The sequence below is a fragment of the Camelus dromedarius genome, chromosome X, assembly GCF_036321535.1.
Source record: "Camelus dromedarius isolate mCamDro1 chromosome X, mCamDro1.pat, whole genome shotgun sequence".
Taxonomy (NCBI): Eukaryota; Metazoa; Chordata; class Mammalia; order Artiodactyla; family Camelidae; genus Camelus; species Camelus dromedarius.
In genome coordinates this window covers 69,684,287-69,709,049 of record NC_087472.1, presented here as the reverse complement: position 1 = coordinate 69,709,049, position 24,763 = coordinate 69,684,287, and the positions used below count along the sequence as shown (strand labels likewise).

The 24,763-nt window shown below is 44.4% G+C and overlaps 1 protein-coding gene across 2 annotated transcripts in view; it reads right to left on the bottom strand.

Moving 5' to 3' along the window:
* LOC116154884 (trafficking protein particle complex subunit 9-like) overlaps positions 1-24,763 on the bottom strand; it is a 57,365-nt gene that overhangs the window by 29,960 nt on the left and 2,642 nt on the right. Inside the window, exons 2-4 of one of the 2 annotated variants that reach the window (XM_064483097.1) lie at positions 22,342-22,915; positions 20,788-20,957; positions 19,432-19,918 (exon numbers count right to left, since the gene is read on the bottom strand). The exons of the other annotated variant lie outside the window; for it this stretch is intronic. The gene's annotated coding sequence lies outside the window, so the exon portion shown is untranslated. The remainder of the gene's footprint in view (positions 1-19,431; positions 19,919-20,787; positions 20,958-22,341; positions 22,916-24,763) is intronic. 2 annotated transcript variants of the gene reach the window in all.

The following is a 24,763-nucleotide window of genomic DNA, read 5'->3' as shown; positions in this document are numbered from 1 at the left end:
GACATCATCACAAGGAATCTCAAGCATCATCCAACAATCATATAATCATTCATTCAAGAGAGAGTTACTGAGGTCCTATTTTGTGCAAATTGTACAGGGGGTGAAGCAAGAGTGCAGCGTCCATGGTGGCAGTAAGGGGCGGGGCTCAAATACACTTCTGATCCCGGTACCTTGCACACTTGTCCTCAGTATAAAGGCAAAAAAAAAAAAGTAAAATAATACTATGTAAAATCAACGCATTGTTGAAAAAATATTAAAGAACACCTAATACCTGGACAGACACACCACGCACATTCCTGGATCAGAAGACAGCGCTTTTGGAATGGCATTGCTCCCCAGAGCGATCCGTATATTAAACGTGGTCTCGATCACAACCCCATTGGGCTCCTCTGCAGAAACTGACTAGCTGCTGCTACAATTCATATGGGAATTCGAGGGTCTCAGTAACCAAAACGTACTTGAAAAAGAAGAACAACGTGAGAGGACTTGTAATTCTCAATTTCAAACCTTACAACTGTATCTCCAGGTGAGATTAGAAGCCATTTTTAAGTTATTTTTGTGTTTATTCTTATTTTCTAAATTCTCTACAATGAATATAACTGTTACAATAAGAAAAATAAAAAGTAAGGTATCTTTTAATACATGCACACCGATTCATTCATTGGGAAAAAAATATTTTAACTATACAGAGGTAAACAAATATCTAGTGAAAAAGGACTACTTAAAAACAAGAGTGCACTTACATTTTTCATAAATTGAAAACTGAAAAGCACACACACATCAAGTTTCTAGGGATACCGATGCAACATATTAATAGTTATTTTCAAAAATTCTAATTGAACAATGAAAACTCAAGAAAGGGAAAATCGTGATTGACCGCCAACTGCAAACACATGGAGAGCAAAGGCCTAGAAATCACAGTTCTTTGAACTCTGCTACTAACTCAATAGGAGAGGAAATTCCTCACTGAGGGGACAGTGGAATCCCATGCATAAGACAGGATACACAGTACAAACTGCACTAGAATCGGGGGTGAATTTCTTAGAAGAATTCTAAAGGTAGAACATTGCTGAAAAACTATAAAAACACTGACAGACAGATTAAAACACACAGTCATATATATTATATAGAAACATATGAAGTCTGCTCCCATGTTGCATAGAAATACAAACATATTTGTTCATTTATGGGCACTGATTACTTTATCCCAGGTAGAATATTTCAACTAAAACAAGTAATCAATAATACACTCCTCTTGTCAAATCTAGTTGATAAGTTACTCTGCTATGTAACCATAATGTGTCTAAGATAGATCTAAAATTATTGAAAAACTTCTCTGTATGGTTTCTTGAACTCTTCTCAAAATTCCAAGTTTAATTTTAAAATAGATCTGAGCAGTATTTCTATATTACCTTTTCCCTCGTGAAATGAACAACATAGTCCGTTGTCAAAATTCTGTCCTTACAATGATTCACGAGCACCGTATCCTAACAAAACTGCTGGACAGCAAGGCACTATCCAGACACTGTGACCAAACAAATGAAACACAAGGAAGACAGTGATCCTATTTTGGAGGGCTTATAATCTGTGTCAACACCGGGGTTTTTATTTGATTGGCTTGATGGGGTAGCAAAATAAAATCAATCAAGTACTTTCTTCTTTGAGCATTCTGTAAGTCATGACTGTTTTTAGTGTCATGAGCAGGAAAGACTTAAGCATGACTTGATTATGTCAACTAGCAACAATCATCACTGGAGAGTGAGTAATAAAGAAGTTAACTGATAGCAATGCTTCTGCCTACATGAGACCTAAAATAAATCTACACTGATCTCTGCAAGGAAAATGAGGAGATGAGGTCCCCAATGAGAAAACAAACTAGCAAGAAATCAAAAAAGGAAAGACGCTTTCATTAACGATTCCAGGAAGTAGTGGAGCATGGTGGTGAAGAGCACGGATGCTGGGGACAAACATGAGGGTCTGAACTCCCACAGCACTGGGTAGCTGTGACACTGATATGTCAGTGAAACTTTCTGCCTCTCAGTCTCCTATCCATAGACTGGGAACAACAACAGCACCCGTCTCCTAGAATGGTCCTAAGAATTAAGTTATTTTATATATAAAAGTTTAAATAAAATACCTCAGATTTTAAATATTACCCCAAAAGCACAAGGAACAAAGAAAACAGAGATAAATTGGAGTTCATCAAAATTTAAAACCTTGCTTCATAGGGCACCATCCAGAAAGTGAAAAAACAACACACAGGAGAAAATTTTTTCAAATCATTTATCTGATTAGGAATTTGTATCTCCGAATGAAAAAAAATAAATAAATAAAACCTACAACTCAACAGTAAAAAGGCAACTCAATTAAAAAGTGAATAAAGGATCTGAAAAGGTATTTTTCAAGGAAAATATACAAATGGCCAATAAGCAAAATGAAATGATGTTCAATATCATTAGCTGTAAGGGAAATCAAGTCAAAACCACTAGGAGAAACCGCTTCACACTCACTGAAATAGGTTATAATCAAAAAAAGAGTAACAAGCACTAATGAGGACACAGAGGATGCGGAGCTCGCAGCCCTTGCTGGTGAGGACGTAACACAGCGTGGTCACTTTGGAAAACAGCCCGGCACGTCCTCAGAGATTTGAATATTTGGTTCCTGAATGACCCAGCAATTCTGCACTCTGGGCACACACGCAAGAGGACTGAAAAAAAATGTCCATATAAAAACTCCTACAGGAATGTTCACGGCGACACTACTCATCACAGCCAAAAAGCAGAAACAACACAAATGCCTATCACCTGATGAATGGGTAAACAGTGGGGCCCAGCCATAGAGTGGAATATTATTCAGCAATAGCGAAGCATAGAGTAATGACCCAGGCCACAACGTGGACAAACATTGAAAACGTTACTCAGTGTGAAAGAAGTCAGTCACAATAGACGGTTCCATTTACATGAAATGACTCGATTTACATGAAATTTCCTGCACAGGCAAATCCACAGAGAAGAGTGGCTCCTTGGGGCTGGGGGAGGATGGGGAAGATGGGAATGACTGCTTATGCATACGGGGCTTCCTTTTGGGGGAATGAAAATGTTCTAAGATTGAATGGGATGCACAATTCTGGGCATAGAGTAAAAACCGCAGTACATTTTAATGGGTGAATTGTATTAAAACTGTTAAGAACAAAAGCACCTCGGGCCAGGACCTTCCATAGTAAATGCATATTGCTAACTTTTATTACAAGAAGAAGAAACTGCCCTCAGCATGAAAGCAGGAGATCAGCAAATGTGAGTTAACCGAAATTGGACAAGAGCATTTCACTTGAAACAGTTGCTGAGTGTACACGAAATATTCAGAAATAGGAAAATTAGTTTGACATCACGAAGAAGCATTCTGCTTCAAATGCAGATCAAGGATTCGGCAAGCCCAGCCGCTAGAAATGACCAGAGAAGGAACCTGGTTGTTAAAACAAGCACCAGAGCCAGCAAGGAAAAGGTGGTGAGGAAAGCAGGCGGCCGAAAATCTGGAACAGTTTGCTACAATTAATTTCTACACTGAAAATTCAAAAATAAAATGAAAGTGATGCAATGCTGTGCTGGCCTCACGTGAATGGGCTTCCTCCGGTGCTCGACAGTTCTGTAACCCAGAATGAGAGACTCAGGAGAATCAGCATGGCTCCTGGGAGTCCCCAAGGGACTGCCCACCAGCACGCTGACCACCATCATATCTGCCAGGGTTGAACTGCAGAGAAGAGACCAACTTCTGAAAGGCACAGGAAATGTTGACAAGGGAAGAATAGGCTGCGGTCAGTCCTGGGACAGAGGCCCTGTGAGCAGAGGCCAGAAGGCTGCAGGTGAACTGGAGTGGCCCTGGGACAGGAAGGGACCACGGGGGAGCAGATCACAATACTCTTCTGTCTCTCCCTCGGTTAGGAGTGATAAAGCCTGCATCCTTCTCACCTGGAGCTGTGGGTTCTGGCTGGCAGAAGTCATACCGACATGGAATGAATTACTCAAGACTCTGTGGAAAAAGTTAACAGAGTGAAAGGGAGTAGGGAGCCAACTCCATGAGCCTGTCAAATGCTCCCATATTTATTGTGTATAATCAAAGGAAAAAGCCATTAACAGGTGTGTGATAGTAAGCAGGAACCTGGGGAAAGGCAGGATGAGACACAGATTGTAGAATCCACAATAAGTACAAAGGCTTAGTGTATCTTTAGGGAAGTCATGGGGTGAGGGGACAAGAGACATTTTTTAGATATGTGAATTACAAAGCAGACCAGCAGACCAGACAGGTCCTTGTTTTGGGGATAATAGACTATCTAACAGCACACAAGCCCAGCGTTTATAGCTGAGGGCCTGGGTCCTTGCTTTGCAATGAGCAGAGTGCTATCTAAAACCTCAACTATGCAAGCAAACATTGTCTCTGCTTTTTAAGGCAAGAAGACAGGAGTGAGGATGCACAGGCCCCTGCTTGCAAAGCAGTTACTAAGCACAGTTTTTTCTTCTTAAAGTTGACAGGCAGCTGGGGTCTGTTATAATTTGTTAACCCAATCATGGGCTCCCACATGGAACCATTATGGAGAACACCCTGGGATGACAAATCCTGGCTCTGGGTCTTTTCCTGCCAGCTTCAGCCACTCTAGCAGGATCTAGACACCTCCCTGAAAAACGATCCCACAGAACCACTCACACTCTTAACTCCTGGTGTGTGAAACTTAATTTTAGCTCTACACAACTTAACGTAGAAAAGCTTCAGAAATAAAAGATATTATATTCTTTTTATCTCTCATCATAGGACTGATTTTTCTGATTGCTCTAAGCTGCTTCTACTTGGTAAAGCACCTAACTCTGCAGGTGTATTCAGTACATTCCATTGGGCATGCCTAGCCAGCTTGGGCTCGCTAACTTCTATTGGTCAAATACCGATACACTTAATTGATTTCATTGTTCAGCAATTTCAGCCTGGAGGAGAGGGAGTGTCACTCTGTTCCTCAGCCCACCCTCAACTATTTTCTCAACAGCAACTCAGGCCTCCTGAAAACAAAACAAAGCATTTGTTTCCCTTCTTCTACACTTTCCACAAACCCAACAGGAAACATCATCCTGGAGAAAGAATTCAACAAAAATGTTCAAACAAAAATCTATAAAAAGCTGAAGCAACTCCATCTCCGAATCATGATACACAATGACATGAGAGTAAGTGTGTCAGGCACAAAGCATGCGTGAGCCTGACCACCTGATTTCTATTCTTCCAAGGAAGGAAGGTTTTCGTATTTTTTATTATCACTTTGTCATTGTTTCTGATTAATCCAAAAAATAATTTATGAAATAATTAAGCACTGCAATAACAGATTTTTGTTGTATCAATTATAGAAGGCATTCAGAGGGGATAGGAAAACCCACCTCTTTAAAAATTGCAAAATTTCTTCCCCTGTTAAGAACACATCTATAAAATGCAACAGAGAATTCAAATTATTGTGGAGAGGAGCAAAAGCCACAGAACCAAAGCAAAGTCATTACTATGAGTCAATTAAAAATTCACTGGACAGACATGCACAATGCATTCAATGAGTTTTAAAGACACACTGCAAACCATTCACTTAATGATCTGCAGGCTAGAGGAAGAATTTCCCTCTTTAACAGACAACAGAAATCAATAGGGTGCCCCACCAAACGAGGACCAAAGAACAATCAGGTTTTTAACAGTTCTGATAAATCAGCATGTTCTAAAGATCAAAATCCAGAAATTTTAAACATTCATTCACACCAGAATGAAACAAGCACTTAAAACAAACCCAAAGTAACTAAGCACATAGATCTTGTACATAGATCAATGAGAATTTCTTGTTCCGCTGGAAGAAAGAACAAGCTATAGCCTTTTACTTGAAAAATAAAACTACTTTTAAGATAACTGCTAAAACACATTTCATCATTAATGTTGCCTTGAAAAATCTGAGGCACTTGTATCTGATCAGAAAAGCAATTCTGAGTAATAGCATGTTACAATTCAGTGCCAGTTTGCTTTTGAAGAAAAAAGAAAAGCTACTGTTTCTCATATCCTGCACAAAGTGTGAAGTGCCTCCCTGCCTCTTTCTCCTCCCATTTTCTAAGCTCATGCTCCCCAACCCTTCTGAAACAAGTTTGAGAACCTCTTATTCCCACCAATATGCCAAATGACAAAAGAATATCAATTTATTTGTGTAAATATATATCTACACCTTGAACTGGAGGAGAAAGGTATCAGAAGTCTATATGGAACTTATTTCTACCTTCTTGAAATCACACACACAAACGTTCACACAGACACAGACACAGACACATACCCCCTTGATTACTGGGCACTTCACAAGCTTAGGACTTCCAACTTCTAGAAGATAACTTTGTAGTTAGTTTAAAATACAAAACTGTCAGCTTTTGAAAGCCTTGATCATCTGCTAAACCATCCAAATATCAAAGAGACCCAATTAGCCTTCTCTGTAGAATGTAATTTCCCATGATGGCAGAACAGACCCTAAGAAGTACTGGATCCAAGACTCGTGTTTATCACTAGCTATGATCGTTTTTAAGCACATTAACAGATACAGAAAGGTATGTCCCAACAACATTAATTCTTACTGAAATAGCATTCGTGTTCAATTGTCTATACAGAGACTAAGACCCATGATGGTGTTAGCTATTTTGTTTATTGCAATATTTATTTTCAAGTGCAGACAAGGAGGGTGTGTATTACTCAGTTGTAGAGCACCTGCTTAGCATGCACAATGTCCTGGCTTCAGTCCCCAGTACCACCAAAAAAAATAAATAAAAATAAGTGCATATTTAAAAATAAGAATAAAGTTATAAAAAAAATGCAGACTAAAAACCACTGCAATCTAGGTGCTACAATTACAATAAAAAAACAAGTGTTTCTGTCAAATATTGACTATATGACAATCACAGAAACAACCACAAATCACACCTGACAACCATCACGTGTGATTCTCAGGAACTCTACTATGTAGACATGGATGAGAAACCCGGCACTGTGGATGAGGAGACGGAGCTCGGAGGAGCCGGGGACGCTGACCGTCCTGCTCCCAGTGACACCACGTCAGCCCAGGGCAAGTGCTGACAGAGCTGTACTGAGGGGACACCCAGCTGCATGGAACCTTGGGACACTGGGAAGTCCCAGAAAACACTAAAAATTGTTCAGTGAAAAACCAGCTCAAATATATTACACTGTGCCACATCCTTTAACCAGGGAACATGACTGAGACCTTTTTGATGCCTCCGTGTCTTTTCTGCCATCATCAATTATTTTCCCTCTCAGCACGACCAGAGATGAACTGGACCCCATATGAAGTGCACTCAGATGGAAGAGCTTTTAAAGCTGTTTTATGAAGTTTGTAAGACTCTGTCTATGCCTCACACAGGCGGTCATCCATCACTTCTCACCGGTGTGGATGTACCACCTGAAATCACTCCTTTCTGCTTTTTAAAATCCCTTTATCTCATCCAGACTTTTCAAAAGCAAAGAAGCAGCTCAACCACAGACAGTGGACAGCTTTTCACCAAATGGACTCAAACAGCCCATCGGACTTCCTGGAAGCCCTTTTCGTCTATTAAGCCCACTTCCAGGTACTTCATCGTTTTCTGATTGGTGGACTTGGCCTCTGACTGTCCTACTCAGAGAGCTCCCTGCCTCACATCCGGGGGTGGGAGAGGACCCTGCTGTTGGGAGAAATCAGTGAGGAAGGCGGACATCCTCCAGTCAGGTCTGCATGGGAAGAAGTGCCACAACGTGCTCAGAAATCATACCGTCAGCACCCCTGGGCTCCCATGGACTGGTTTCACATTAACCAAACTCATGAGACACTGATGCAAGAAAACCAGAAACTTAACTTATTAATGTAACAGAAGACGTGAAACTATGAACCAGACTGAAATATCAGAGTTCAACCATGAGTACATTTTCTCCTCCACGGCCCAATCATGGGCAGGCAGTCACATGGCAAGCATGGACAGAAGCAGAGCAGGAAGGGTTTCTAGATTAACTCAATGGACTAAATTTCTGTTATATGAACAGATCTACTGCCTGGAAAACAATTAACGCCAATCACGGTGCACTCTTCGTGGACAGTGGCCGAGACACGACTGTGGGCACCTGTGTAACTCTCCATTACCTGTCCTTTCTGGGCTAACTGATGCACAGAGGAACAGAGATCCAGGGATGCAGATACCCCTAAACACCCAAAGCCCATCTCTGTGAGCCTCAAAACCAGACAGCCAGGGTTTAATTACCAGCTCTGCCACTTACTAGTTCTGTGACTTTGGCCAACTTACTTACCCTCTGTGTGCCTCAATTTCCGCACTGTAAAACTGGGATAACAATCAAACCTTCCTTACTCGCTTGTTGAGAAGATTGAAGGATTCATTTCTGTAAAACTCTCAGAAAAGAATATAGCACATTTTTGGTGCTCAACAAATGTCAACTTAATATTAAAGTGATTTACAAGTCTCCCTTCTAATCATCTTCTGTGTTTCCTGGCTAGTCTAAGTCCCAAAGAAAATCCTTATTTCTCCTTTTATAAACTCTTGGGGAGCACCCTTCTGTTCCATCCCACCACCTGTTTAAAATGCAGGAGGGGATGCCTCCTCCCCACTCCTCTGGGCCACGGAGAGTGCTTCTCCCTTCACACCCCTGATCACTGGCCCACAGCTAGCCCTCGTCACACTAACAGAGTGAGGTGTGAGTCCGGGGAGACAAGTAGGGCATGTGAAACCCTTCCTTTCCCTCCAGTGTTGGCCACCCTTGGGAAGTACCTGGGATGCTCAGCTCCATGGCAGGACAGCCCTGTCCATGAAGGGGCAGATCCTCTCAAGGGAAGGCTCGCTGTGGCCCAGAGCTACCTGGGACAGGGTGAGTCTCTACTTCTGGGACACAGTATCATGACACGCATTTTCCCACAGCCCTGAAGTTCATGGGGAGCGTGGCTTCATCAGTAACAAAGAAGACATTTATCGGCTGCCTACTCTTTTGTGTCATCTCTCAGTTGGCTGCTGAAGACAACATGTGTATAAGTATTGGATCCCCTTAAGCCCCAACATATATGAAGTAACAAAAAATTCTGTGGCTTAACGTTGGTTCAGGGTGACTGTGTAACAGTTCTGACTCTGCTGATGCTAAATTATGGGTATAGGAACTATAGAACCTCCTCAAATATCTTTCATCATAAAACCAGCTTTTCTCATTTACCTGTTTCTTAGTAATTGCCAAAGAGTATAAGATGATGGCTTCACACAAAACAGCAGCTAAAGTTTATGAGCCCTCTTGAGATACCCACTGTGCTAAACACTTTACATAATTTCTAATTCTCACAATTCTACAAAGCAGATACGAGCGTCCCCATCTCACAGAAAAACTCAGAACGAACTGACTCAGGCTCACGTGGCTCAGTGGCAGCACGTGCATGCAAACCCAAGTCAAAAATCTACACCCCTTTGTATATGTACCAAATCTCCTACCACCAATTAACAGACAGCGGCGGGGTCAATACTCAGGGAACTCAATACACTTTTCAGCTTTAAGGTGCTCCAGAGGCCGCTTCTAGCTGTTTTATAAAATCCTGGCTCACTGGTTTCTAACACTGGAAGAAAAGTCCGATTTTGCCATTGTTTGCACAGCAAGTCTGAAATGTTCACAGTGAGATGACAGAATAAAACTAAGATATAAGCAGGATAATTTTTCTAGGTAGATAGACATAATGGACATTGTGCTATTCTGAAGCATTAAGCAAAGAAATCAAAATAAAATAACGTTGTTTAAGCCTTCTTTTACAAACAGGAAAATTAAGACTGTAAGAAGGTGCAACAGCGCCACCTATGGCTAAAAAGACCTTCCAGGTTGCTGGGAAACATGCAACACAAAAATTGCCTGTAGGATCAGAAACGAGAATCAGATAACTAAAAGCTTATATACCACATACTGCACTTTGCTTTGGGGGAAGGGAGGGGTATTCAGTATTTAATCTGATATTGCTGATACTCCTGAATATAAACAAAATACATAGGCTCATGGAAACTCATCTTAGAAGAGGAAAGAATACAGTCCAGCCACTTCATTTTACAGGAGGGGAGACTGAGACCTGGGATCTGTCCTCCTGGCAATCCACAGCAAAGCTCTCCTAGGCCTCACGTCTTGCACTGTAGCAAAAACCAACAGATCTTTACTAGGCCTATATTCATAAAAGTCACGTCTGTATTTTTCCAACAGTAGGTAACCTAAGTATCTTGCAAAATACTTCTCAAAGAGCCAGGAAATCATACAAGTTTGTTGAAATACAGAAACATTTATTTACATATTAAAACAGCATGAGCTTTATTCTCTCTATTAAAAAAGTGACATGTCAAATCAATGTTTTGATATTTTAAACCTGTTAAGAGTGCAGGAAAAAAATCAAAATTTTCTTTAATCACAAAAGAGAGAAGCTTATTCCCTGAAAATGATCAATGTGGATTTTTCTAAACTTAATGGATCTGGTCAGAATCCCATGAATTTAAAAGTCTGAGTGGATGGTTACACGGCAACATAAATTCTGAGTTGTAACAATACATATTCTGTGTAAATAATCTTCAGGGTCGTCTGCTTAATGCAATTTAACTAGTCCCTGTCTCACTAGAATGATACAGATTTCATTAAAACTACATACTGCATTAAAAAAAATGAATCCTTGTTACTTTAAACCATATTCATATATATCATATATTTACATATTGAATATGCATCAGAAATAAGCCACCCACTTTAGTATTCAGAGTTGATCCTTCTAAACTATCTGTCATTGTGACAGCACATTTTTATTAAGCACCTCTTGGGTGCTTTGTATACAAGGCGTCTAACTCTCACAGTCTGACAAGGTAAACGATATTACTCAAATTTCACAAATGAGGAAGTGTACTTAAGCCATGAAAACAACTTACATATTCATCATCAGGAAAGAAAAGAGTAAAGATTTTAATTACAATATTCACTGACAATCTTTTCTTCCATACTAAGACTACATAAAACCAATTCAGTCTTTGTAAGTATTTCTGTCAATAAGCGCCACTAGAGAAAAACAAGTAACATCATTAGCAATGGTTGGACTTTCAAAGCCCACTTCTCTTTTGCACTATAATTATTTTTAATGTTTTGTTTTTAGTGCTTACAGAGCACTAACATAAAAAATATATTAAATTTTTAAGTCATTACCTGAGAATAAAACATTTTTGAAAATGTACAATTTTAATTTAGGCCACTATGTCTCACATTCTCACTGGTGTCTCTGCTTTGAAGGCCTCATCAGGCTGAGATCACTAAAATCGGCCATTTATGGACTCACAGGAGTTCGGGAAACCACTCAACGGGAGGCTGATTAGAGGAGCAATTAAGAATGCATCCTGTGAAGCCTGGGTTCCAGCACCGAGCTAGCCACCGCCAGCTGCGTGTGATTTGGGACAAGCTGCCCCATCTCTCAATCCCTCAGCTGCAAAAAAGGAGACACTGATACCTACCCTCAAACACCTACTATGAAGTAAAACATGAGGAAAGCATTTTAGCCTTAGGTAGGTGTCCACTCACATCGAGTTTGGTCATTATGATGATGAGGATGGCTTTTAATAAATTAAGCTAGACCAAAAAGTAGAAATCACCATAAAGGAGAAATATTTTAAGTCAATGAGCATTTCCTTTTGGATGGATTGCAGAATATTCTATTGATTTTTTTAATAAAACAAGTTTTGTCTATTAATTATAGATTTACAGGTTCATGGACAAGTCTCCAGGAAAAGAATTAGAGGCCTCTAACCTCTGAATACTAAGAAAGTAAAGTTTAAAAAAATTCAGGGGGAGATTATACCTCATTTGGGAGAGTATGTGCTTAGCATGCATGAGGCCCTCACTTCAGTCCCCAGTAACTCCATTTAAAAACTTTTTTTTTTAAAGAAATGGAGAATTAAAGCAAAAAGATGGAGGAATACAGAATTTTTTTAGAGACTCAACTCAGATTTAAGATGGGGAATAAAACATCCATTTCTCAGAGGAAATCTTGAGAACTATGTAAACTGGATCTGAGATGTCTAGTCTTTTAACATTATTCATGAATTCATATTACCAAGTCTTGAAACTACCTGATAACACACAGTGGTGATAGTGATCCTAACAGCTGCCAACACGGATGGAGCTCTGGCTAGGACTGCTCTGTTCTGACATCTCTGCCCCTGAGGCCTCACCAGGCTGAGAGCACTAAATTCGGTCATTCATGAGCATCTCGTGTAAGTCCTCCATTTGTGCTTCTCACTCCCCCCTCACCAGCCCCTCTGAAGGAGGCACTGTTATCATCTTCCCCACCCGCAGATAAGGCCACTGAGGCACAGACTAAACCCGTTCCAGGTCACATTGGCATTAAAGGACGTCTGTATTTCTGCTGTTTTGCTTTTGACAAAGGAATCTGGGATATCAATTCAAGGGAGACTGTTAAATAATCAAGTCTGTCTGGTCTTCACCTCAAAGAGCAGATACTATAAATTCCTGATGTAGGATGAGGCTGCCGCCACAAACTGACTCAGCTTGAAATTAATATCCAAGATGAAGCAACGGATACACGTAAATACTCACGATTGTCAACTCCGCTCACGGGTCTGTGCCCTTCACTGCCTGAACGGGGGTGAAATCCCCACCCGTGTCAGGGAGGGAAGCGCGGCTCTTCCAGGTCTCACCCAGGCTTCATGGGCTGTTTCCCCCAACAGACTGTCCTCAATGATTAAAAATCTCTCAAGATTTTTAAACCATGCAAAACTGAAAGACATTTCTGCAGATGGAGCACTTTCTCAGGTTTAAACCTTTTTTGCATACAATTAGCAAGGGGGAAAAAAGAAACATGGCTGCAAAGTCTCTGAGCCTCACCACTCACAGGAGTAGAACGGCCTCAGCACAAGATGAGTCTTCACATTGCAGGATGAGAACAAAATAAAGCCGCCCCAACAACAGGCACTCCCAGAGACAGCGCTCAGCAGTCTTCTGCACACTCACGGTTGTGCAGCCCTCACCACCATCTATTCCCAGAACACTTCATCACCCCAGAAGAAACCCCCTGTCACTAGCAGTCACTCCTTCATCCGCCTCCACCCAGCGCCTTGCAACCATCACCTGCTCTCTGCCTCTGCATGTGCCTATTCTGGGCATTTCAGATCACTGAAATCAAAAATATGTGGCCATTTGTGTCTGGTTCCTTTCACTTAACATGCTGTTATCAAGGCTCGTCCATGTTGAAGTGGTATCAACATCTCTCTCTCTCTTTTTTTTTTTTTTTTTGGAAAACGTTAAAGTTTATTAGAAGGTGGTAAGTACTATCAAAAAGAGTAGATTGGAGCATAAGGGATTGGGTTTCAAAGGGAAAAGGGTGGGTTGAGCAGTCAGGGTGGACTTCCCATAACAGGTGGCCTTTTTCATCTTCCCCTTTATTTATTTTTTCTTTTTTATTCACTCTTACGTCTGAATAATGTTCCACTACATGTTCATCCATTCAGCAGCTATGTATGGACGAGGTCCAGAAGAATGAATGTTAACAGGTGACTAGCAGAGATGGCATTTAAGCAAAGGGCAAGATGTGCTTTAAAAAAAAGAAGCCAACAAACAGAGGCACAAGGAAATTCAGTGCGTTTCTGAGCAAAGGGCATGCTTACTTCGGCAGGACTACCGTGCAGGGCTGGGGCAGATATTGTCAGGAATCACGGTGAGGGAGTCAACTGAGAAGACTCCCCACTGCAAGCAGCTCAGCCAATTCTCCTCCCTCATCCTGTATTTTTAGAGCCATGTTTCTAGGTTTCTCTTATTTCAAGTAATAGCACTTTAACTACACATCTGATCATCTGCATCACACCACCTTACATCCAAGCCACAGAAAATCATTCACTGACTGGAGCAGCTCCATGACATAACGGTGATTGATCAGGGAGTCATGCAGCATCCCAGCCTGCAGGCACAAACCCTACATGTGCCCTGGTGATGTCCGGAAAATAAAATGCACGGAAATATCTCACTGCTGGTGCACGACATCTGCCCCCAAATTGCCCCAAAATCATGCTGGCAAAGCACTACTCAACCCTCTTACTCCAAAAAAAAAAAAAAAAAAAAAAAAAACTAAGAAGGCAAATTTAGGCTCTTCCATTGAAAACCAGCAAACATCACTGCCAGTATCTGAGATGGAATGCTCCTGACTTCAAAAACCACTGTGCAGTCACTTTTCAAACATGAAAGGCACATATGTATTCCACATAGATGATATTACAGTAGGATTTTTCTTTTCAAAATTTCCAGTTGCAACATTAGCACAAGAACTTTAATGTTTCAGCTTTAAAAAAAATCAATTATCTTCCACTTTCTTAATTTTGAACCTATTATTATTTTATAAAGGGAGCTATGCTGCATATTATAAACCGTTTGGTTTCTGCAAACAAGACCTTTATGACCTCACTATTTCAGAGCAAACTTTAATGATGCTTTGAGAGGAGGGGCCAGGGGCTCTCACTAACAGCTCTTTAAATACTGACAAGGATGTGCCATTAAGTAATGCAAAGGCTCTAACTCCACATTAACTCAGAAATCAAAGAAACTGCACCAAAGCCTTACTTTATCATTTTTATATATTCCTATTCTTTTGAATATTAAAGTTCTTAAAAGATATGATTTTTTTTGAGAAAGACAACAGCTGTATCAAATTTCCTCTCACCAATAAAGCAATCTTTATCAAGAATAAAAACCCCCATGGAAATCCAAAATATGGGACGTTTCTAGCTAAGTGAACATGCAGATCTGAACACAAACCTAAATCCTATCAGATCTCACTCGAACGAGCTCAACAAAGTCCTGGGCTACCCTGGAACTTAGCTCTTCTGTTCCAAATATTCGCTGAGCTAAGATCATCACACAAGGCAGGGAAGGAGAGAGGAGGAAAGTCCACCTGGCGACCTCCATCTGTTTTCTTCCAGCCAAAAGGCGCCGCTAGGGTGGCCCTGCTAACAAGCCCTCCCCATAAGGAAATCCGGCATCCACACTGCCCCTGCCATCCCCAAGCAGCCCCGATGCCCCTCTCCCACTGGTCACCTTCCAGCCTGTGAATGGCCTTCTAATGATCCCCCAGTTGGTGGCACCCTCCCCCTCTTCCCCGCTACACACACACACACACACACACACACACACACACACACACAGAGCCAGGGCAGCCTTCCCAAAGCACAAATTTGATTACATCACCCCCACTTCAAACCCTTCAGAGGCTCCCTGGTAGAGTTCTAGCCCCACCCTGACACTGCTCGCCCAGCCTCACCTCATTACCCAGGTCCCCAGTGACCTCAGGGGCCCCCTGACCTGCTCCTACTTCCCACATGCCTCCAGGCTCCTTTTGACTCTTTCTCAAGGAAGCCTTCCCTCCATCCAACCTCCGCAATTTTTTCCTCTGTTCCTAGAATATTCTAGGCTAAGTCAACTTCTGACACTGCTAAGCTCCCAAGAAGCAAATACAATTAGCTTACTAATGTGGGTCCATCCTCTCTCCCCTAGACACTCAGAAGTGTGCGTGTTATGAATAAATGAATGAAGGGGTGGGTCTCAAAGGGAAAGACAGACCGGCTCTCGCCCGTCCCGACCCTTTTTCTATAGAATTTCAGAAGCAAAACCAGAAGTAACTTTCCTGAGGGTCACTTCCTGCTGACACCCTTCACTGCCTCCTGTGTCAGTTCTAGTAAAACTCAAGCTCTTCCAAAGCCCTCCACCCCAGGCCCTCTCCAGTGTCCTCCCCAGCAGGGGCACCCTCCACCCTAGACCGCACAGGGCACTCTCCCCGAGTCCCCACCCACAAGCCTCCAGGCCTCTGCCCGGCTGCTCCTGCCACCTGAGCCACCCTCTGGATTCCTTCTCCTGGCTGACTCTTACTCTGTCCTCAGAACTGAATGCAGAGCCCATTTCTTCCAGGAAGTCCTCTCTGATAATGTCCTTTAGGTCTTGGCTGGGCTCCCTCTACAGCAGCACTGCATGGTGACCCACTGGGTGTTTGCCCACTCCTTTGAGACCACGACCTCTTGGGGGCCACGTGGGAAGGAGTGAGAGATTACAAGAGGGGTGGGGGAAGCAAAAATCAAAAATCACAGCCCAAGTCCCAAATTCAAGGATTCTTTCTCAGAAAAAGGAATAAAGTATTTCACACGTGTGCAATTTGGCTACTGTTTTTGTGGCTTGTGGACAGCAAGAGCTTGGTGTTCTAGTCCAAAACCCAGGTTACATGCAAAGAAATGTATATATTCATATCCAAAGGAAACCAGAGCTGCTCAACAACAGTTTGCAGTTAGAATTGAAAGGAACTTTGATAAAGGCAATCCCTCTCTCTCTCTTCTTTCTTTTCTGGCATCATATAATTTTAGAAGTATTTGTGTGACTAAGAGATGGCTACAGCCCGTGATCCTGCACTGGAGTGTTTGGGGCTGAGGAAGCCCAGATTACATTCACTGTGTAAATGCAATCCGACCAACACATTGACAGGCGCCCTGGTGGTGGAGCTGATGTTCCAAAGCAGGCAACCATATGCTGCAAGAGAACTCGAAATAGAAAGGAAGAAATCCAATATTCTGTACTCAATTCCTTTCGCTATATGGGCCATTAACTGATAGTATATCTTGACTAATGAAACCCAAAAATAAATTGTCAACGTCGATTTTCTTCATCTGACTGTTTTATGCTAACTTTGGATATCAAATCCTCACTCCATACGGAAAGCTCAGGCCTATGCTGCAGCACAGTTACATCCCGCGGAAGTCTACCAAGGGAGAACTGGAGAGTTTCCCTTCAGAAGCTGCTAAGTCTGGTTTTGCAGCTGTACGTCATTTGCAACCACGTCATCGTCAAAGGAGTAAGACCTTACATCTGTGGGGCGAAAAGCACTGCGGTGCTTCCGAACCATCAAACAACACTGAGCTTTGCGAAAGTGTCCTGAGGCACTTAAATCGTACTTTTTCTGAAAGGCCCCAATTCTGACCCATTTCACCATTCCAGGTACAACAGGGAGGTACCGGAATTAGTAGAGAAAACATGCCCTTGAAGTCTGACAAGGCCCTGCTTGAATCCTGCTACAGCATTTACTAGCCGCTAAATGGACCAATAACTTAACCCCTCTGAGAATGCTTCCCAATCCGCAAAAGGGGGCTGCCACTGCCCACCTGGGAGACATGGGTGTGAATGCAACACGCAAGTAGGGTGGCCGACTGGTACCTGACACGGGGCCTGGTTAGTTTCCCTCCACGGCCCTTCTCCCTCTTTAAACTTACATTGTTCCCCCTGGTAAGGGTCAAGCCCCCGAAACAGACTGCCCGATTCTTCTGTGTATCCCTGGATACATGCCTTACCCTTAGGAGGCAAGAAAAACAACTGCCTCCTCCCCAGTCACTATCAATGTTCTTAAGAATCTGGGTTTTTTTAACTCTATTTTGCAGGGAGTCTATTCCAGAACTTTCCAAGCACCATTCTCCGGGTTGGCTCCCCTCCCAGCGCCATCCCTTCTCACCTCACATCCTCTGTCTGATTGCCTTCTGTTCATGTGAAAGCGAGTCCCGTAGTGTGGGGACTCCCTAGGCCTCCCTCCCTCTCTCACAGGTGAGTGTGACTACTTTCTCCCCACTCCCCAATCCAACTCCAGCTTCGGAGGAGTCTACCCACCCGGACCCTGCAGACTCTGCATCTTCCCAAGACACACACGTGGCCACGACCCTCCCTTCAGATTTCTTCCTGGCTGGCCCTGCCCACCCCCCGGCCCCATAAGGATAAATGGCATTACTCTGAAAATCACAAAAGCCGCTGACTGACATACCAAAGCTGCATGGTCTGGGCTTTCCTCCAACCCAGGCATAGCCCTGCCCCCACTCAGCCTCAGTCTGCACCTCTTGAGATGAGCTCATCCACATGCAAGTTTGTGAACACCAGCTAAGAAAGACGACTCCCAACGTTATCTCTAGTTCGGCTCCTTCACCTGAGCCCCAGGCTCATAGACCGAGTGCCTCTTTGAAGTCCTAACTTGGATGACAAATGGCATCTTAAAAATGCCTCATGTCCACCATTTACTCTGGAATTCAATTCCTGGCAGGTACCTCCCAGACTCCCCATTTTAGTAACAGCCCCAGCCCCCACCTAGGTGTTTGAGGTCACATTCAATTTCCCCTGTTCCCTCCCCCAAGCCCTGCCCTGGAATCAGTCCTGTTATTTCCGTCGCTAAGCCCATCTCAAGTCTGGTTCTGCAGGGACCATGGCCGTAACCCCACAAGCTCACAGCATGGTGTACTGAGTCACAGTCCTCTGAAGGGTGCTCCCCAGAGGGGGAGGCAACTCCTGGCATGGGTCACCTCTGAAGGCACAGGATTCTCACAAAGGAGGCCCAGGAGAAGGGACCCAAGGTTCTCCCATGGCCTGAGCTTTGAAGGACCCGAGGTCTGGGGGATCTCCTAATTAGTCACACTTGCCAGTGAGCAGATGAGCATGGAGGAACCCAGGCAAGGCTGTTCTCACTCTGACCCCTGGGCTCTTGGGAGCCACGGGAAAGGCCTGTGTCCAGGGCACAGCCCAGCTATCACAGATCCCAGCCTGCATTTGCCAACCCGGACAGCCTAGGCTCCTTCTACTTGTGACACTTACTTCTGTTCTGTTCCCCCCCAGAATGTGATGGACTCATTCAGAATGTCTGGCCTGTCTCAAGCGAGACCAAGTCGGTGAAGGATGAAGTGTCCAAATTTGGACCAGAGCATGAAAGGAGAAACAAGGCCTCATGATCAGCATGACGGTGGTGGCCAAACCCTTCCCTCGGGTGAGATGAAGCAGGGTGGGGGTGAGAATCCAAGGTCCTAGGTCGGCCAAAGCATCTTCCTTCACGGCTGACTGGGGTGTTGGAAACTCACTAGCGCAAACTAACGACACAGCCGTCAGTGGTGGACGTCAGCGGCAACAGACACAGAGTCAGGTATTTACTGCCAACATGGGTTAAAAGTAAAGGCCAGTGTAGGGAGGCCTGCACAGCTGCTGAGGCAAACCACAGACCCGGCTCTGAATGCCCACTGGCTGAAGCAGAGAGGAAGCTACGGTCCCCTTTAGCAGTCCCTGTGTCCACTATTTAGGAGCCAGGTGAGCCAGCTATTTAGGAGAAGACAATTTTGTCCTGATACTCAGAAAAACCAGCCTCGTAAAGGGAACAAAAGAGTGGCATGGGTTTTATACCCGCTTCTGCCCCTTTATGAAAGCAAAGTAAAGTAAATGGCACGGGGAAGTTGAATGCAAAAATAAATAAATAAATAAATAAATAACAAAATGGTGACTGCTTCCTCCAACAGCGTACCCTGCAGCTGCTCACCCCAGAGCCTGCCACTTCCTCACCAGTGACCGCCGGCCAGGAAGCGCCGTCACGCACGTCACACAGCGACAGCCAGGAACCGCGTGCCGAGCACGTTTGTGTAAAAGCAGGAATCGAGCAAGATGCTGCAGACTTTGACTTTACAAGTTTAAATACTCCATGAAAAGGATCTCACAGCAGCCGCCTAAATCAATTCGCATCTCACTTCTTCAAAACAATCAAAGAAATTTAATAAGGGCGCATTTGTCACCAAATATAAGGAAGACCAAACAGGTTCCTCAAAGTAAGGATTTTAACAGGTATCAAACACCAGTGGGTGATGTGTTAACAAAGCAAATATTCCAAAAAATTAGAAAATAAAAAGATGACTAGGATAATCCACGGATCAAGGCAGCTGTTAAGTTTTTGCTTTTTAAAGCGATGGAGACAGCACAGAGAGCGATCTGGCTATTTCCAGTGCAGGGTGTGCACAGCCCACCTTTTCAGACGCAACAACATGCTCACAGGGCACTACAAGAGAAAAAGGAATAAAGAAAAGGGAAAAGAGGAACAAGAGAAAATTAGAAATACACAAGAACAAAAATGACTTTGACAGCATGTACAAGAAGTTACGTGAGTGTGTGAGGCCAGGGACGTGGGGACGGTGAGACCCACCCTCACCTCCTGCTCCAGGGAAGGCAGGGGCCTGAGGGGAGGGGCGCTGCCGGGGGACCCCAACGTGGTCAGCGCCCCTAACCAAAACTCCACCTACATGCGTCTAGGCAGCTTTTGAGCCACAAACTGTGGTCGCATTTCAGGCTGGACAGTTTTACTCACTCCCAACAAGATTAGCAGGAGAGAATTAGGCTCTGCTCCTGCACCAAAGCATTGTTTTAAAAATTAATGACTGTGGAATAGTAAAAGCAACAATGGAGTAAAAGTGACTGGAGGAGAACGTGCTTGACCCGAGCTCACTGGCCGCGTTATCTCACTGACGTTCAGATGCTGGATGAGCCCTTATGGTACCAAAACAGACAGACCCACCAGGAGGGAGGTTTAATTCGCTGCTGTATTTTGATGCCGAGAGCCATGCCTGATACACGAGGTACTGGGTAAACAATAGCGACAGTGTCAACCACTATGGGCTAAGCACACATCCAGCTACTCCGCCAAATCCCAAGGGCAGACTTCAAAAAGCAAAAGCAAGCTGGCATTCTCTGGTGGGTCTGCAGACTCAGAGCCAAGCAGTTGCTGAGCAAAAATGTCACCAGTGCCTCCTATGACAAAAGAGGAGGCACTGGCCAGGGGGCTGGGGCAGGGCCCCAGGCTTCCACTGCTCACCCACCAGTCTGTCCAGGGGGAGAAGGTGGTCCCTGCTTACGTTGCACTGATGCACCTACCTTGACTAACACGTGGGACCTCAGCAGGAGGTGACAGGTGAGGTGAATGGAGCCAGCCTCGGTGTAGCACGGTGCTGGCAGCTGTGCCCTCAGCAGTGCCCAGGCTCCTAAACCTGCCACCTCATCTCCAAGGAGCAGAAGGGGAGCACGGGCGTGTAGATCACAGGGCCCTGTGAGGACAAGTACAGATCATGGCCACGACATGACTTGCCCCTTCCTTAAGCCATAGAGGCATGTCCGGGGAGGAACTGAAAATTCATCCAGAGCCCGCCAGGCACCACACGCAGGTGGGACTCGGGTCCCCTGTGCCTCTCACTCACAGGGCTGCTCTGGAGTTTCTTTTTATCAATTCTCTGGCATCTTCTTCTCCAACTTACCAACAACCAGAAAGTAGGATCTGATCTTAGGTAAGTTCAAGAATCACAGAGCACTGCCTCCACAGTGGGCCCAGCAGCACGTACCAGGTCCTCCGACCGTCACCTGTGGGACCGCCATGAACGCTCTCCAGACTCAAGACCCGAGGCCGTAGGCCGGGGGGACACAGCTTCCCTCACTCTCCCCAGCAAAGGGGGACCACCTCTCGGCAAAGGCATCTCACCCTCTTCTGCCCGAGGGAAAGCACGATACACGGGGAAAAAGAGCAGAAGGTGGGGAGTTAGGCAGCCCAGAAGAGCTCGTCTGCACTTCCGAGGCAAAGTGGGGCCGTTGACTTAATCACAGGGACAAAGTGAGAATGAAACTTTCCCTGCTCTGTCCCAAACTCCGTGATATGCCTTTCCCTGCGTAAGGAGTTCATTCGGAAGTCCCTGGCGGTGTTTCTGATGCCCTAACTTGGCATGGTGGCTGTCGGGCAGGAAGAGAGGGCCTGAGCCGTGCAGGTGCTGGGCCTGGGAGGCAGGAGACACCGGCTCCACCCCCAGCTCAACCAGCGCCTCGTTCTGCGTCTCGGGATTCAGCATCTCATCTATAAGCAAAGGGATGAGACTGTCCCAGGAGAGGCTGCCCAACAGAAATGAAATGAGAGCCATGTAAAGAAAGTTTCCCAGTTGCCATATTTAAAACGGTAAACAAAGAAACAAACAAAAAACAAATATTAGAAACTGATTTTAAGAACAGATCTTACTTAATCTACTGTATGTAAAATACTATCATTTTGACATGTAATCAATATAGAAAGTAACAAGATAGTTTACATTCTTTTTACTAGACAATTCCCAGCATCTGATGTGCATTTGACCTACAGCACATCTCAGCTCAGAGCAGCCTCCTTCCCAGCGCTCCTAGCATCAGTGGCTGTGGCTACTCTATTGGACAGCAACTCCAGGGATCCCACCAGGGGTCCTGGCTGAAAAGCTGGAGTAACTGTCCACACTAACCCTAAAAGGATCTCTCTGAAACAAAGGCGGATTCACTTTTAAAGGTCCTTAAACCGGCGGGCTGCACCTCCCTCCCCGCTTGGCTACAAGACAGCCCTCTTCCTTGCTGATCCCTTTCTGGATGTAGGGAAGTAACCCGGCACACAGCCAGGGCGGACGGGCCTCCAGGTAGACTTACCTGCTGTCTGTGTCCAGTCCCATGAAGTCCTCCTTCTCAAACAGGACGCAGAGGAGGGGGATCTTGTCCCCAGACTTGTCAGGGGCCCCACCCAGCCACTTGGACTTGAGCAAGATGAAGAGTGACTCAGTGAAGTCCTCGATCCTCTTCTCCACCACCCTGCAGTCCTCGTAGATTGAAGGCCACGTCGGTGCACGGCTGCTCGGCTACCTCCCCATGCAGCACAAAGACAAAGAGCTGAGAGTCATTAAGCCGTGGTGCCATACAGCTCCTCTGCACGTGGAGCTTCTCGAAGGTCTTGGCCGAGAGGCAGTCGGTAATGGTGACAAGGCCCACGACCTTGCGGTGGGTCTGGAAGTCGCTCCACCCATTCTCGGGCGCATAGTGGTGCCTGTAGTGGATACAGAGTGCCCACTGGGAGCCGCACGGGCTGATCTGGCTCACCAAGGAGATTCGCTTATAGATGCAAAAGAAATTCTCCTCTGAGATGATCCCCATGGGTTGGACCACCACGGGGAGAGTCTCGTAGTCCTAAGCCCACTGCACGTAGTCAGGGATGCTCATGTTGCAGGCCCTGCCGAGAGGGGAGAGGAGATCGAGGTACATACTGTGCTGTGTGCTGCGGACCCCTCTGGGTTGCGGTGACCTGGTGTGTACCAGCCAGAAGGCAAGGGAATCCCAAGCAAAGCCGGGGGTACAGTTTGTCCTCAGAGTCTGCACATGGCTACCATAGCTCGGATCACATTACCCAGCTTTTGGTCTAGGCTTCCTGCCCCTGCAGAGAAGGGTCATTTCTTGTTTTCTGTTTCCAAGCACCTAGCCAGACCCTGATGCAAAGTCAGTGCTCAAAACTGCTGAATAAAGAAATGAACAAAGGAACTGCTTTCCCCACCCCCCCTTCAGCAGAATATAAAGAAAAGAACCACAGTGGGATCAAAAGATCTGGATTTCAACTCCAATTTATTTGAACTCCTAAGCTGCAGAATAATGGATAAGAAAACTTGCCTTGGGGAGGACGGTACAGTTCAGTGGTAGAGCACGTGCTTAGCATGTACGAGGTCCTGGGTTCAATCTTCAGTACCTCATTTTAAAAAATGAAACAAATAAATAAACCTAATTACCCTCCTCAAAAAATTTTTTTTATTCAAAATCAAAAAACACCTTGCATTTGACACAACATTGTAAACTTGACTATACTTAAATTAAAAAAAAAAATCCTTGCCTTACAAGACTATATCTGAATTATGCAAGTTTGCAAATGTAAAATGCCTAGGGTACCACCTGCATAAAAAGGGGGGACTGTACAAATTTACTATCGCTCCTTTATGAGCTATATTTCCTTTGGGGGGGTTATAACTTCTCAGAGCTAATTTTATCAGATTAAAAAAAGAAAACATTACCTGATTCTCAGTACTGCTGAAGAATCAGATAACCCTATGGAAGCATCTGACCCACAGAGGTTACTCAATAAATGTTTCTTGAATGAATGAATAAACAAGCAAAGTGAATGCTGCTCCCTGCCACAGACCATCATAATGGTACTGCCTGGAAATCCCAAGCCCAAGTTCCACCCGACTCTACACTAACCATGTGGGTGACCTGGACAGGCCTGTGTGCTTCTCTAAGCCCCAGTTTAATCATGAATCTAAATGAGGGCAATAACACAAACCTCAAAGTGTTAGTGAGTCAGTAATGAATTGTACCCCAACTTTGCAAGATGGAACCATTAAGGAAAATTGGGCAAAGAGTCCATAGGCCCTCTCCATATTATCTCTTACAACTACATGGGAATCTACATTACATCTCAAAATAAAAAATTCTAATTATTTAAAGAGGCTATTGAGGTTAAATGAGCTCACTGTCTCAAATAAGGAACACACAGTACAAATAGGACAATGCCCAGCCCATGAGATACACTCAGTTAACATTCCCACTGAACCCACTGGTCCTTCCAACTTCAGAGCACGAGGATGGGTCCTCCTGGCTAGAGGCCACTGCACCTGAAGCTAACAAAGTTAATGGTCCCAACTTCTAAGAGCCCCTGTCACCACCCAAGTCTAATTTTGTATTTGTAATTTTTTTCTTTTTATTAAGTAGAAACCCCCAATTGCATAGCCTTCAGGTCACCAAAACCTGACCACAGAGATCATGATGGCAGCCCTTCTTGGTGAAACAATAAAATGAAAAGCCATTTCCACAAGACCTCTGTGTAAATCTACTAGGGAACTTCATCCTGGACTGAGAGGAAGAGGACTGGGGAGGAGGGGGCATTCTAGGGCACACAGACCAATGGGCCACCTGTCCCACGATGGACTTTAGACTCAACCCTCACTCTCTAGGAACTTCAAAATGCACACAGACAGACTACTATGGACAAGATTTTTTTTTTTTTTTTAAAGAAATCCCTGACTCCCTAGCAGGT